General features: G+C 36.2%; 1 pseudogene; it reads left to right on the top strand.

The window, feature by feature from the left end:
- Positions 1-3,601: 3,601 nt before the first annotated feature.
- LOC119809443 lies at positions 3,602-4,728 on the top strand (annotated as a pseudogene).
- The last annotated feature ends 7,196 nt before the right edge of the window (positions 4,729-11,924 follow it).

Here is an 11,924-nt window from a genome sequence, read left to right as displayed (position 1 = left end):
AAACTAAAAGCTAAAAGAACACAATACAACCCTGAGGACACATTTTTTGTTGCATACAAAAAAATCTCATTTATAAATACAAACACAACCGTAGGGTAAAAGTCTAGGAGGAGTTCATCTAATCGTGTAGAAATTTACAGCAAACAGGCATAGCTATCCTAATTTCTGGAAAAATAAATCCTAAACTGAAATTAGTCAGAAGTGATTAAAATAAAAAGACCACTGCAATTTAAATGAAAAATTCACCAAGTGAATATTACAATTCTAAACACATATATAAATTTTAAAATACACATTCTATATGTATAAGACACAACACATAATAGTGAGCTATCTCATATCAATACATAGATCACTCACATAAAAAAGCACAATAAAGAACCATCAGAATCTAATGACATTATATATCAAATGGGATTAATAGATGTCTACATACCACTTCATCTAAATACTGTAGAATATTTCTTAGCAACATATGTAATATATAAGATGTTTTGTTATATTCAGTCCACTCTCTGGACTCCTCCAAAATCTAACCCCCTTTTCCTACCCACACAACTTTGTATCTTTTTTACCTTCACACCCTTCAAGCACAATTTCTTTTGCTCCTTTATTTTTTATTTTTTGAATGTATGACTTTCCAGTGGAGTACAGTTGAGTTACCAGGGGCTACAATTTAAAAGAAAACTGATTCTCTCTCTCTCTCTCTCTCTCTCTCTCTCTCTCTCTCTCTCTCTCTCTCTCTCTCTCTCTCTCTCTCTCTCTCTCTCCCAGTGACTTTCAATTGTCAATCACTTCTCAACTGGGAAGTGAGACTTTCTGTTAATCTTCCCACTCCATGTTGAGATAACACATAGTATGCACAAGCTGTCACAACCACTGTGAATTCATATGTGCAGATGCCCTGTTGTGTTCAGGACACACGGTTTCCTGTAGTCATCCAGTGCCACTGGCTCTTAACCTTTTCTGCTTCCTCTATTCACTGATCCATAAGCCTTGGCATGAGGGCGAGTGAAATAGATGCCTTATTTTAGATGGAGAATTCCAGTTCTATTTTCTGAATCTTGACTAGTTGTGTATCTACTGCAAATAGAAACTTCTCTAATGAGGGTTGAAAATGATTAGTCTTTGTATAAAACAATAAATAACTAGGAGTCAAACTATGTCCCTTCAGTGAATAATAGTTGTATGTTCTCCCCTAGGGCCCATGATTTGTCTAGTCACAAATTCTTGGCCTAATAATGGTGTCAGATATGGGCTTCATCTTGTGAATAGTAGTTAAATCCAAAGAAAACGTAGTTGGCTATTTCAATGATGTTCATGTCAGTAGTGTACCAGTTGACATTTCTTCCCAGGCCCATCACTATTATAGTTCAAAAGGTTTAGAGCTGGGAAAGATGGGGAATACTTAACTACTCTGGGGGTGTTCATAGTACCTGCCTGCACTCTGAAAGATAGCCATAGTGTGTAGATTAGTGCCACCTTGATGTGTCCATGGTCTGGTTCAAGCATGTGATGTCTTTTCTTATCATCATGATCTGAAGGGTAAGCAAAAGCATTGGCAACAGGCTGTAATATATGGAGAGTCTAAGACCCTTACCAGCCAAAAGCTCCAAAAGAGGTAATCCATTCCTTGAATTATGCTCTTATTTATTAGCTCCTGGTATCTACTAGAGACATTGTCATCTCATTATAGGATAATTCCATTTTAACTATGTGTTTGTGTGTATATGTGTGTATACACATGTGTGTGCATGCTTGTGTGCATTAGAAAGACATAAATATAGTATGTTGTTGGAGGCTGTTTGTTCATTTTCCATCCACCAAGACTCCCAAAATAATCACACAGAAACTATATTATTTGCAATACTGTTTGGCCAATAGCTTAAGTGTATTTCTAGCTAGCTTTTCTTTTATCCTAAATTAACCCATCTCCATTAGTCTGTGCATCACCATGAGGTTGTGGCCTACTGGCAAAGTTTTGGTAGGCTCCAGCAGAGGTGTCTGTCTCCTGTGGTGGCTATATGGCTTCTCTTTGACTCTGCTTACTCTCTATATTTTTTTCAGGCTGGCTATGTTCTGTTAAGCCACTGGCTGAAACAACTTTATTCATTAACCATTAAAAGCAACACATATACAGAAGGACTTCTCACACCATTTCCTTTTTTCTGTTTAAATAAAAAGAAAGGTTTTAAACTTTAACATAGTAAAATTATATATAACAAAACAGATATCAAGCAAGAATTACAGTTACAGCATTTATATCTACTTTACCTTTTATCATAACTAAGGAAAACTATATTATAACTATCTATTCTTCAACTTCATCAAAGACTCCAAAAGGTTATAATATTACCTAAGTAAGCAAGAAGTGCATTGTAAGCAACCTCCAAACTCTAGAATTGACAGAGACATCTCGCTGCCTGGAAAGTCACCCAGAGTTTTTCCGTAACATTGCAGGCACCCCTCTTCAGCCTACTGGCCCTTAGTATTCAGCAGACTTTTCCATGAAGCAGGAAATGTCAAAGACAGTTCCATCTATATTGGTAGTTTGTTAGTCACTTTCTTCTGTGTCCTGAACAATGTCTGGCAGAATCTCTCATGAAGCAGGAACCCTGAAAGACTGTCTCACCTTCTTTAGGGAGCTTCAGCAGTCATTTTCCTGTGGGTCCTCCAAGTCTAGTCAAACATTTCAGGCAAGAGCAATTTCTTGCCCAAACGGCTAACAAACTTCATGAGAAGCCTGTTCAATGTTCATACTCTTGAAGTAGATTGGTGCATCCAGGAGATGTGTCTCACTGTCATGAAAAGTCTTAAATTCTTAAAACATTTTAAATGCCATATTTTCTAGGTCTTTGAAAGTATTGAAGATTATCTATCTAACTGAAATATATCTCTACATTTCAAAAACCTAACTAACATGACTGCAAGATTGCCTATTAGATATTACTATCTATTAACCTGTATTTTTTTGGGAGGGGATGATTGGTTTTGGTTTTTAGTGACAGTATTTCTCTGTAGCTTTGGAGCCTGTCATAGAACTAGCTCTTATAGACCAGGCTGGCCTTGAACACAGAGATATCAACCTGCCTCTGCCTCCTGAGTGCTGGGATTAAAGGTGTGCACAACCACCACCCAGCATAACCTGTATTTTCTAACTATACATTATAATTTTAAATGAGCTGCACAAACACAGTACCTTAATCAAGAACAAAAATATACATATAACAAAACTGCCTTAAAACCAAAACAGCATGAATAACCAAGACAGCATATGTTCCATCACACTACTAGGTCTATAGATGCAGTGTCTAAAGAAAACTGCCTGGATGAGCCTAAAACAACCATAAAACTTATCAAAGAATTCAAGAAATTGAAAGAAAACACAAGCAAACACATCTTTGAAATCCAACAGGATAACAATAAATGCTTCAGGGATGTCAAAGAAAATAATCAAATGATGAAGATAACTCAGGATTTGAAAATTAATTCAATAAAATGATAGAAACATTAAAGTGAACTAAAGTGTGCTAAAATGAAGATGGGGTGGGGAAACTAAATATCCCAAGTGGAAAACTCAAAGAAAAACATTGCAAGTAGAATGAGTCAAGCAGAAGGTGGACTATCAGGACTTGAAGATTCAGTAGAGGACCAACCAAGACAAAATATCTATTTCAAAAAGCATAGAAAAACAACAAGTATTAAATGTGAGTCACTATCGAAAAACAAAATCTCCAAATTGTTAGCATAGATGAGAAATAAAAATACAAGGTCAATGGCATAGACTAAATCTTTAACATAGAAAAAATTTTCCCCTAAACTAAGGAAAGACATACGCATTTAGATACAAGAAGCACACAGAACTCCAACTAGATAAGATCAGAAAGGAAACACTCCATGACATATCGTAGTTAAAACACAGTTAAGTGTGCCGAAGAAAAATATTGAAAACTGCAAGAGAAAAAGCGCAAATTACATACAAAGGGAAAACTATTCGAATACCATAAAAACATATTAGCAGAACTAAGAAGATCAACACAAACCCCCAAAATAGTAGGTGAATTCCACGCCCCACTTTCTCCAATAGATAGGTCACCTGGACAAAAAATAGGCAGAGCTTTTTCCAAGACAACTGTTTAAGATGGAAGGGGGCCAGGTACTAATGCCACATGGCTGAGGCCTTACTGTGGTCAAACAGGTACTTCTGGGCCAGAAGGTGGTGTTTGTGTGCCGAGAGTATGTCACCATTTCCAGCAATATCTACAGAAGTAAGTTAAAATACCTAGCCTTTCTCTAAAAACAGATGAACACCAGCCTTTCCTAAGGTCCCTACCATTTTTGCCCAAACTGCATTTTTTGGGTGCCGTGTGCACAACATGCTGCCATACAGGACGTAGCAAGGCCAGGCTGCCCTTTCAGGTTTCACCTCAAGATGTTTGAGGGGGCCCATCCACCTTATGATACAAAAAAAGCAGATGGCTGCCCTCAAGGCTGTGCAGCTGAATCCTACCGGAAAATCTGCTTACATGGGGCATCTGGCTCATGAGGTGGGTGGGGAAGTATCAGGCAGTGACAGCCACCCTGGAGGGAAAGAGGGAGGGGAAGGCCATGATCTGCTGCTGGAAGAAGTGACAGTTCACAACACTGTGGAAACAGGCAGAAAAGAGTGGGGAAAAGGAAACCAACAAGTTCACTGAGGTCTCCCAAACCAATGGAGACATGGTATGAGTTCAAAAGAGACTGTGCCTCAAAAAAATGAAATAAAATAAAATAGAGAGCCCTCAGAAGTAAATGATATTTTAAATCAAATGAACATGAAAATGTGTCACCCAAACCCCAAAGAATACACAGTCTACTCAACAGCCCATCTATGGACGTTTCTTTAAAATGAACCACATGCAGAGTTATAAAACAAACCTTAACAAATACAGAAAAATAAAACAACCCCATGTACCCAACATGAACTTAATTTTGCAAGTATTTTATGGTGAATTGTGTGTATATCTTCAAAATTGCATCAAAATGACAAAATATATGAGGATAACATAGTTTTGTGTGTTTTGACAATATATTGCCAAGTAACCCAATTAATGCTATAAAAAGTGAATAATTAAGTTATATAATTTTCAGTGGATGATGTTAGCCTTTTTCATTTTACTTTTAACTATTAATTTTACAGTGAAAATTATAAATTAAGTATAAACAATGTGGCATCAATTCATTAGTATAGCTTTTAATGTGCAGTACTATATTTTCTTGAAATACTGGACCTTTTTCTTGAAAATGCCATTGTCTTTATTTCTGCATGTCTATACTTACAGACTTGTGCTCCTGATGATTTATATTCCAATGATTATTAGAGTTGCTGTAGTTTAGTTTTATTAATGTGCACCATGAATGTATCTGGTGCCTTAAAGACCAGAAGAGGTAGTAACAGCCCCTGGAACTGAAGATAGAAACATATGTGAGCCACCATGTAGGAGCTAGAAATGGAATCCAGGTCCTCTGAAAGAGCACCAAGTCCTTTAACCACTAAGCCAATCTCTCCATCTCCTAGAGTTATTGTATTGGCACATTCACTCTTCAATGAATTTCAGTTGTTTCGAGGAGACTCATTAATTGATGTGCCACTCTAAATTACTAATATCACATGTTTTAGTAATATGTAGAACATAGTTTTCCTCAACAAGATATATTAAATTAATATTTCTATTTAAGAATAAGTTTGGAATATAAAGGCAATATATTAACATTCCCATATTCTAAGAAGAAACGCAAGGGAGTTTTTATAGTTTGAACTGAGAATTTGGTGAGAAATACTTAAGGCAATATTTTGATCTACATTACTCCTATATGAATTGACCTTTTTGTTTCTTGGCTAGCTAATTTGACTTGAAAATATGTTGTTAAGCTATCTAGCAAAGCATTAGCTCTCTCATCGCGCCAGCATCCCCATATGGCATTTGTATTGAATTTCTCTTGCAGATGGAGGAAGCAGAAGACAGTCTGTAAGAAAGGTACCAGTGGCGTTATTGTTTTATGTATCTTAAATGTCTGTGACACTCTTCCTTTCAAATATGTGTATAATAAATACTAGAAAACAGAAAATAAGTAGCAATTGTATAATGTTATATGGACTTCACAGTAAGAAAATATGACTGTAGCTTTTATTTGCCTTAGCCTTTTCCTCTAAGATTGATACCTTAACAAATATAAGTTATCATTTAGGAAGAACAGGAGCTCTCAGCCTGTGCGTTCTGACCTCTTGGGGGTTGACCGACCCTTTCACAGTGTCATATACCAGATATTTTGTGCATCAGATATTTACATTATGATTCATAACAGTAGCAAGATTACAATTATAAAGTAGCCACAAAAATAATTTTATGGTGCTGTTCTTCCAGAAAAGCTGGATTCAATTCCCAGAACCCACATGGCAACTCACAACTGTCTTGTCCTCCAGTTTCACAGGATCTGACACCTTCACACCAATGTGCTTAAAATAAGTTTAAAAATAACAATAATTTTATGGTTGGTGGTCACCACAGCATAAGAAACTGTATTAAAGGATCACAGAATTAAGAAGGTTGAGAACCACTGCTCTAGACTAACAGGGAATACATGCATGGTTACAATCACAATGTAAAAAATTGTGGCTATATAATAAAACAATTGCACAGTTACACATGAACACACACACACACACACCTTTTTTCTTTTAAGTAATGCGAAATGTAATGTCTTTTCAGAGCTCACAACAGCAAACAGATTTACTTCATACTAATCCATGATTTTAGCTTGTAGAGCTTAGATTATTTTCTATTCAGTTTTCTTGCCTAGTGCATTAAAAGGAAACAAAATGAAGAACTAATTTTCTCAGCCACAAAGCCTGGCCCTACTCAACCTGTTTCAGGTTGTGGATGTGCTGAATAGGAAGGCATGAGTGGAACTGTAAGCACTTTCCTAGGACTATAAAATTCCTAATAGAGCGCAGATTCTTTCCTCGAGACAAGTATTCTTATATGGAGGAGTGGTGAAACTCACATGCATAAAATACCCATATAACAGAGTTGTATAGACCTCAAAATGCACATTTTAAGATGCAGCTTTAATACACTGCATCTTAAATACTGCACTTTGATACTTTCATAAAGTAATTCTCTCTATCATACCCTCTTATTACATCTAAAGCCATTATGTGCCTTGAGCACTTGGTTAATCTTTAGCTTAAATTCTGCATCAGCCAGGTGTCCTCCTAAGGTTCACATAAAAATTGAACCTCGTTTAAGTGTGAAATAATCCTGTTGCTTCTATCTGAAAGTGAATGACCCCAGGATTAGATCAGATAAAACACACTCAAGCTAAAGTGCACAAGGTGGATTAAGCAAGAAAAGAGGATTTAGGGAAGAATGGATCCACAACTTTTTGTTAACACAGAGAATGGCGGCTTTTGTAAGCAACATTTGTGGAAACTCAACTGGAGCTTTAGAAGCTCGGCCTTTGTTGTGCATTTCTCTGCATACATTTGCTTTGTAGTTAGGCATGCTAACTTCGGAAGCCATGCTGGGCTGAGACTCGCGCTCATTTTGCCTAATGAAAGGCTGAGGATGTACTTTTCCTCATACGTTCTTATTCTGTCTCCTTTGAAGTTTATTAAGCTCTCCTGCAAGACCTGAAGTTCATTTGGTTGTTATTATCATGACCACAAATTATCTGTTCCCTGGGGAGTGATAAGCCTCACTATAAAGCTATACTTACTATAACATTTACTTAATTACTACCGTACTGCTCCTTACTCTTAAGAAACAAAACATAAGACACCTATAAATGTCTATGTCTATTAAGGTACTTCTTGAATTTAATGATGTACTTGTGTGATTATAAATGAACTTTTGTACTTTCTCTATGTTACAAGTTTATATAGAAAAATACACACACATATCTATTAATGTAGAGATAATGAAAGAGAATTGATAGCTATACAGGCAAACACAGGTTAGAGATGATTTAAGCATTATACAATATTTTCCATTAGAATTTTCGTATCATAATTCTATGTAGCTTTCTGAGCCAAAGTTTTCCTAGTATCCTAAAGAGTGGTCTTTCACCCCTGACTTGCCAAGTACCACACTGAAATGACACGAAGAGTTTAGATCAAATATCTAATATGAAATAACATTTCAGTCTTTTAAGCGGAGAGGGAAATACACTTTTTACTCCATTTGTTGATGCCAGTTTGTAAAACAGCCACTCAGGGAATATCTGCTTATCAAGAAGTCAAAGTGTTTCCCACTCAATTACCTTTACCTTATTAGAATTAACTTGTTACACAGTTATGCATTTTTTTATCTATCAAACCTCTAAGTATTTGATATCAGTATTGGATATCAGAGAGGACTCATATATGTTTTTAACCATTTTTGATAATACTCTAGTTGAAAGTAATAATAAAGTAGATAATTACAAAAAACAAGCAACAGTTGAAGTTTGTGTATACAAACTACTACTTAACGTAATAGAAATTTTGTAGTGCTAGTGAGTGAACCTATAGCCTCATGCATGTTAGGCAATAACTCACCCTCTGAGCTATAGCCTAGCCTTTGGATCACTTAAGTTTTGATGGAGATTCTCCTATTACAACTGAAGTCTCAATAAAAGTCTAATAAGTACAGATGTTTCAGAATTTTGCTTTGCTACAGTTTGTCACTGTGAAGAAAGATTAAATATTTGCCATTCCAAAAAACTATCATACATTCATACAGTGAAAGAGAAATTGCTGTATTACACATAGAATTAAATATGACTCAGTATTTAATGAAAGATATAAATACTGCAAAACAGTCATCCTAACCATCACAAATATATAATTTTTACCAAGATAATATTTTATTATATATATTCATTTATGGCTTACCTTAAATTCCTGAAGACTTGCTAATTAAGTTATTAGAGAATAACTTAAATAATTTGCTCAAAGTTACACTATTTCATTAGATAAAGAATGACTAAAATTTTTTTTAATTGGGGCATCACATTTTATTATTTCTTAATTTTTTTTCCAGTTTATTTATTTTTTATTAAAAATTGCCATCTTCTCCCCTCCTCCTCCCCCTTCCCTCCCCTCCCCTCCACCCATACCCCCACTCCCTCCCTCTCCAGGCCAAAGAGCCATCAGGGTTCTCTACACTATGTTGAGTCCAAGGTCCTCCCAACTCCCTCCAGGTCCAGGAAGGTGAGCAACCAAACTGACAAGGCTCACACAGAGCCCGTACAGTAGAGACCAAGCCCATCGCCATTGTCCTTGACTCCTCGGTCAGCCTCCACCATCAGCCACTGAGATGTGGAGATCTAAATGTTCATGTATCTACTAGAAGATTTCTAAGTATGAGATATTCGTATTACAGAAATTAAGATTGAAAAATTTATTAAAATACATCTTGCCAGCCGGGCGGTGGTGGCGCACGCCTTTAATCCCAGCACTCGGGAGGCAGAGGCAGGCTGATCTCTGAGTTCAAGGCCAGCCTGGTCTACAAGAGCTAGTTCCAGGACAGGCTCTAGAAACCACAGGGAAACCCTGTCTCGAAAAACAAAACAAAACAAAAAAAAAAATACATCTTGCTTCTCAGATACATGGCATACAATTTTTTGACAGATTTGTCATCCATGCATGTTATTTTTCACAGAAAAACAAATGAAATGATCGAGAGGAATGCGAATCACCAACTATGCTTAGAAACTGACAGGCATTCTTTACAATGAGCCTTAGGACCAGCAAAAAGGCTCAGGAAGTAAAGAACTTGATACAAAGCTTGGTGGTCTGAATTTGAGTCCAAGAACACTTATGTGGAAGTTCAGAAATGTTAGATAGGGGTTGATGGAGGTATCATGGACATACATGGTATCTTGAGACACAGATTGTTCTTTAATCAGACCAGCAGAGGAGCCGCCATCTGTCCATGGAAGTGTGACTGTTGCACATGGCGTGTGGTGTGGCTTGCTTGGGGGGTGGGGGGGGTTATAGGACAGAAAAGGGGAACATTGGGGATGGAAGAGTCTTTCTGCAGGTTGGTTCCCCTGCAGTCTGAAAGTGGTAGGTGCCAGTGGGTTTTATTGTGGATCTCCTAATCAGAAGCTCCCACGGGTGGTATCAGTCAGCTTTCCTGTCCAGAACGTCTCCATTCACCTAAGACTTTTACCTGGAATTAATCAATACTTTAGACATGACTTCTGCAAGTTGTCCTACATGTGTGCTATGGTTCTCTCTCTCTCTCTCTCTCTCTCTCTCTCTCTCTCTCTCTCTCTCTCACACACACACACACACACACACACACACACACACACGTACACATTGATATGCATACATTGACAAAAAATGAATGGATGAATGAATGAATATGTAAAAGTGTTTAAAACACCTTGTATCAAAGAAGTTAGGAAATACTTTGGAATGAGTGACAATGGAACTACACATATCAAAATATAATAATGTAGATAAATTTATATTACTAAATACTTCAGTTGAAAATAAAAATAAAACTCTCAGATCAATAACTTCAGTCTTTATAATATAAAATTTAAAAATATGCTCCCAAGGAAAGCACATGAGTTCAAGTAAAATAGATCAAGGAGGAAATCACTGAAGTGGGAAACAGAAAATCAAAAGAGAAAAATCAATATGGCCAGAAGCTGCTTCATTCTAGAATAATCATAACAAATGAAAGAGGATGTAAATTAAATACATTAAAAGTGTGAAACATCGTTTAAAAATCTAAAATGTCAAAATAATAGCATAATAATGTGAATAACTTTTGACAATAAGACTGACAAGTAAAATGAAAGTACTATGCCTTTATAAAATAGTTCTGGAGGCAGACAGATCTCTGTGAGTTCAAGGACAGCCTGGTCTACAGAGTTATTCCAGGACAAAGATATACAGAGAACCTGTCGCAAAAAGTAAAAGTAAAAATAAAAGAAATAGAGGTTAAAGTAAAGCCATATAAAGATGAAAAATACACAGAGAATCTTGATACTGTATGCTATTGTGTTCTCTTTGAATTATTTGAATGCTGAAGAAGAAGCATCAGATGCTAAAAGATATTTGTTTATAAATGCTGCTGAACTAATCCAACATAGATATTTTGAAAATACCTTGACTTCAGAGTTTGGATCTAAGGATATGATACTTTGGAAAAGAGATTCTTCTTTTGTTTTTACAGAAAATGAGACCCTGTGGATTGCTTCTATCCCAATATGGTATGATAGACCATGCCATCCTGAAAGGTTGCTATGAATATCCTCAAAAAATTACTTTGCTCAACTGATGACTGAGATGAACCTGGCACACAGGTTACACCATGAAAGATCTGATTAACAGCATCCCCATTCAGCAGGAAGCAGTTTGGAGAGAAATAACTACGTCCATATTCCCAAATACTGCTTATGAATGTTCTTTTACATTTAAAGGGGGATATGATATAGATATTAATAATTTGCATTGATATGGATTTTGCTTTAGTGATTTAAATTTAAGGCCAATTTTGTTATATGTATATGTATTTCTGATCTTGATTAAGGTATTGTGATTGCGTAGTTCATTTAAAAATGTAATGTATAATTAAGAAATATAGGTTGTTAATGGATAATCATCGATAATAGTAAAGCTTATAGTCATGTTAGTTAGATTTTCTAGATATGTAGAGATATATTTCAGTTAGATAGGCATTCCTAATATCTTTCAAAGACTACAGAATATGGCATTTAAATGTTTTAATAACTTAGAGCTTTTAATGACAGTGAGACACATCTGCTCCTGGCAGCACCAATCTACTTCAAGAGGAAGATGGGCATCAAAGAGGCTCCTTATTGAGTTTGATAGTCATTTGGGCAAGAAACTGCTCTTGCCTGGACTGATGCATAGACTGGTC

This window comes from Arvicola amphibius, chromosome 3 (genome assembly GCF_903992535.2).
Source record: "Arvicola amphibius chromosome 3, mArvAmp1.2, whole genome shotgun sequence".
Classification (NCBI taxonomy): domain Eukaryota; kingdom Metazoa; phylum Chordata; class Mammalia; order Rodentia; family Cricetidae; genus Arvicola; species Arvicola amphibius.
This window is presented reverse-complemented; position numbering and strand designations above follow the sequence as displayed.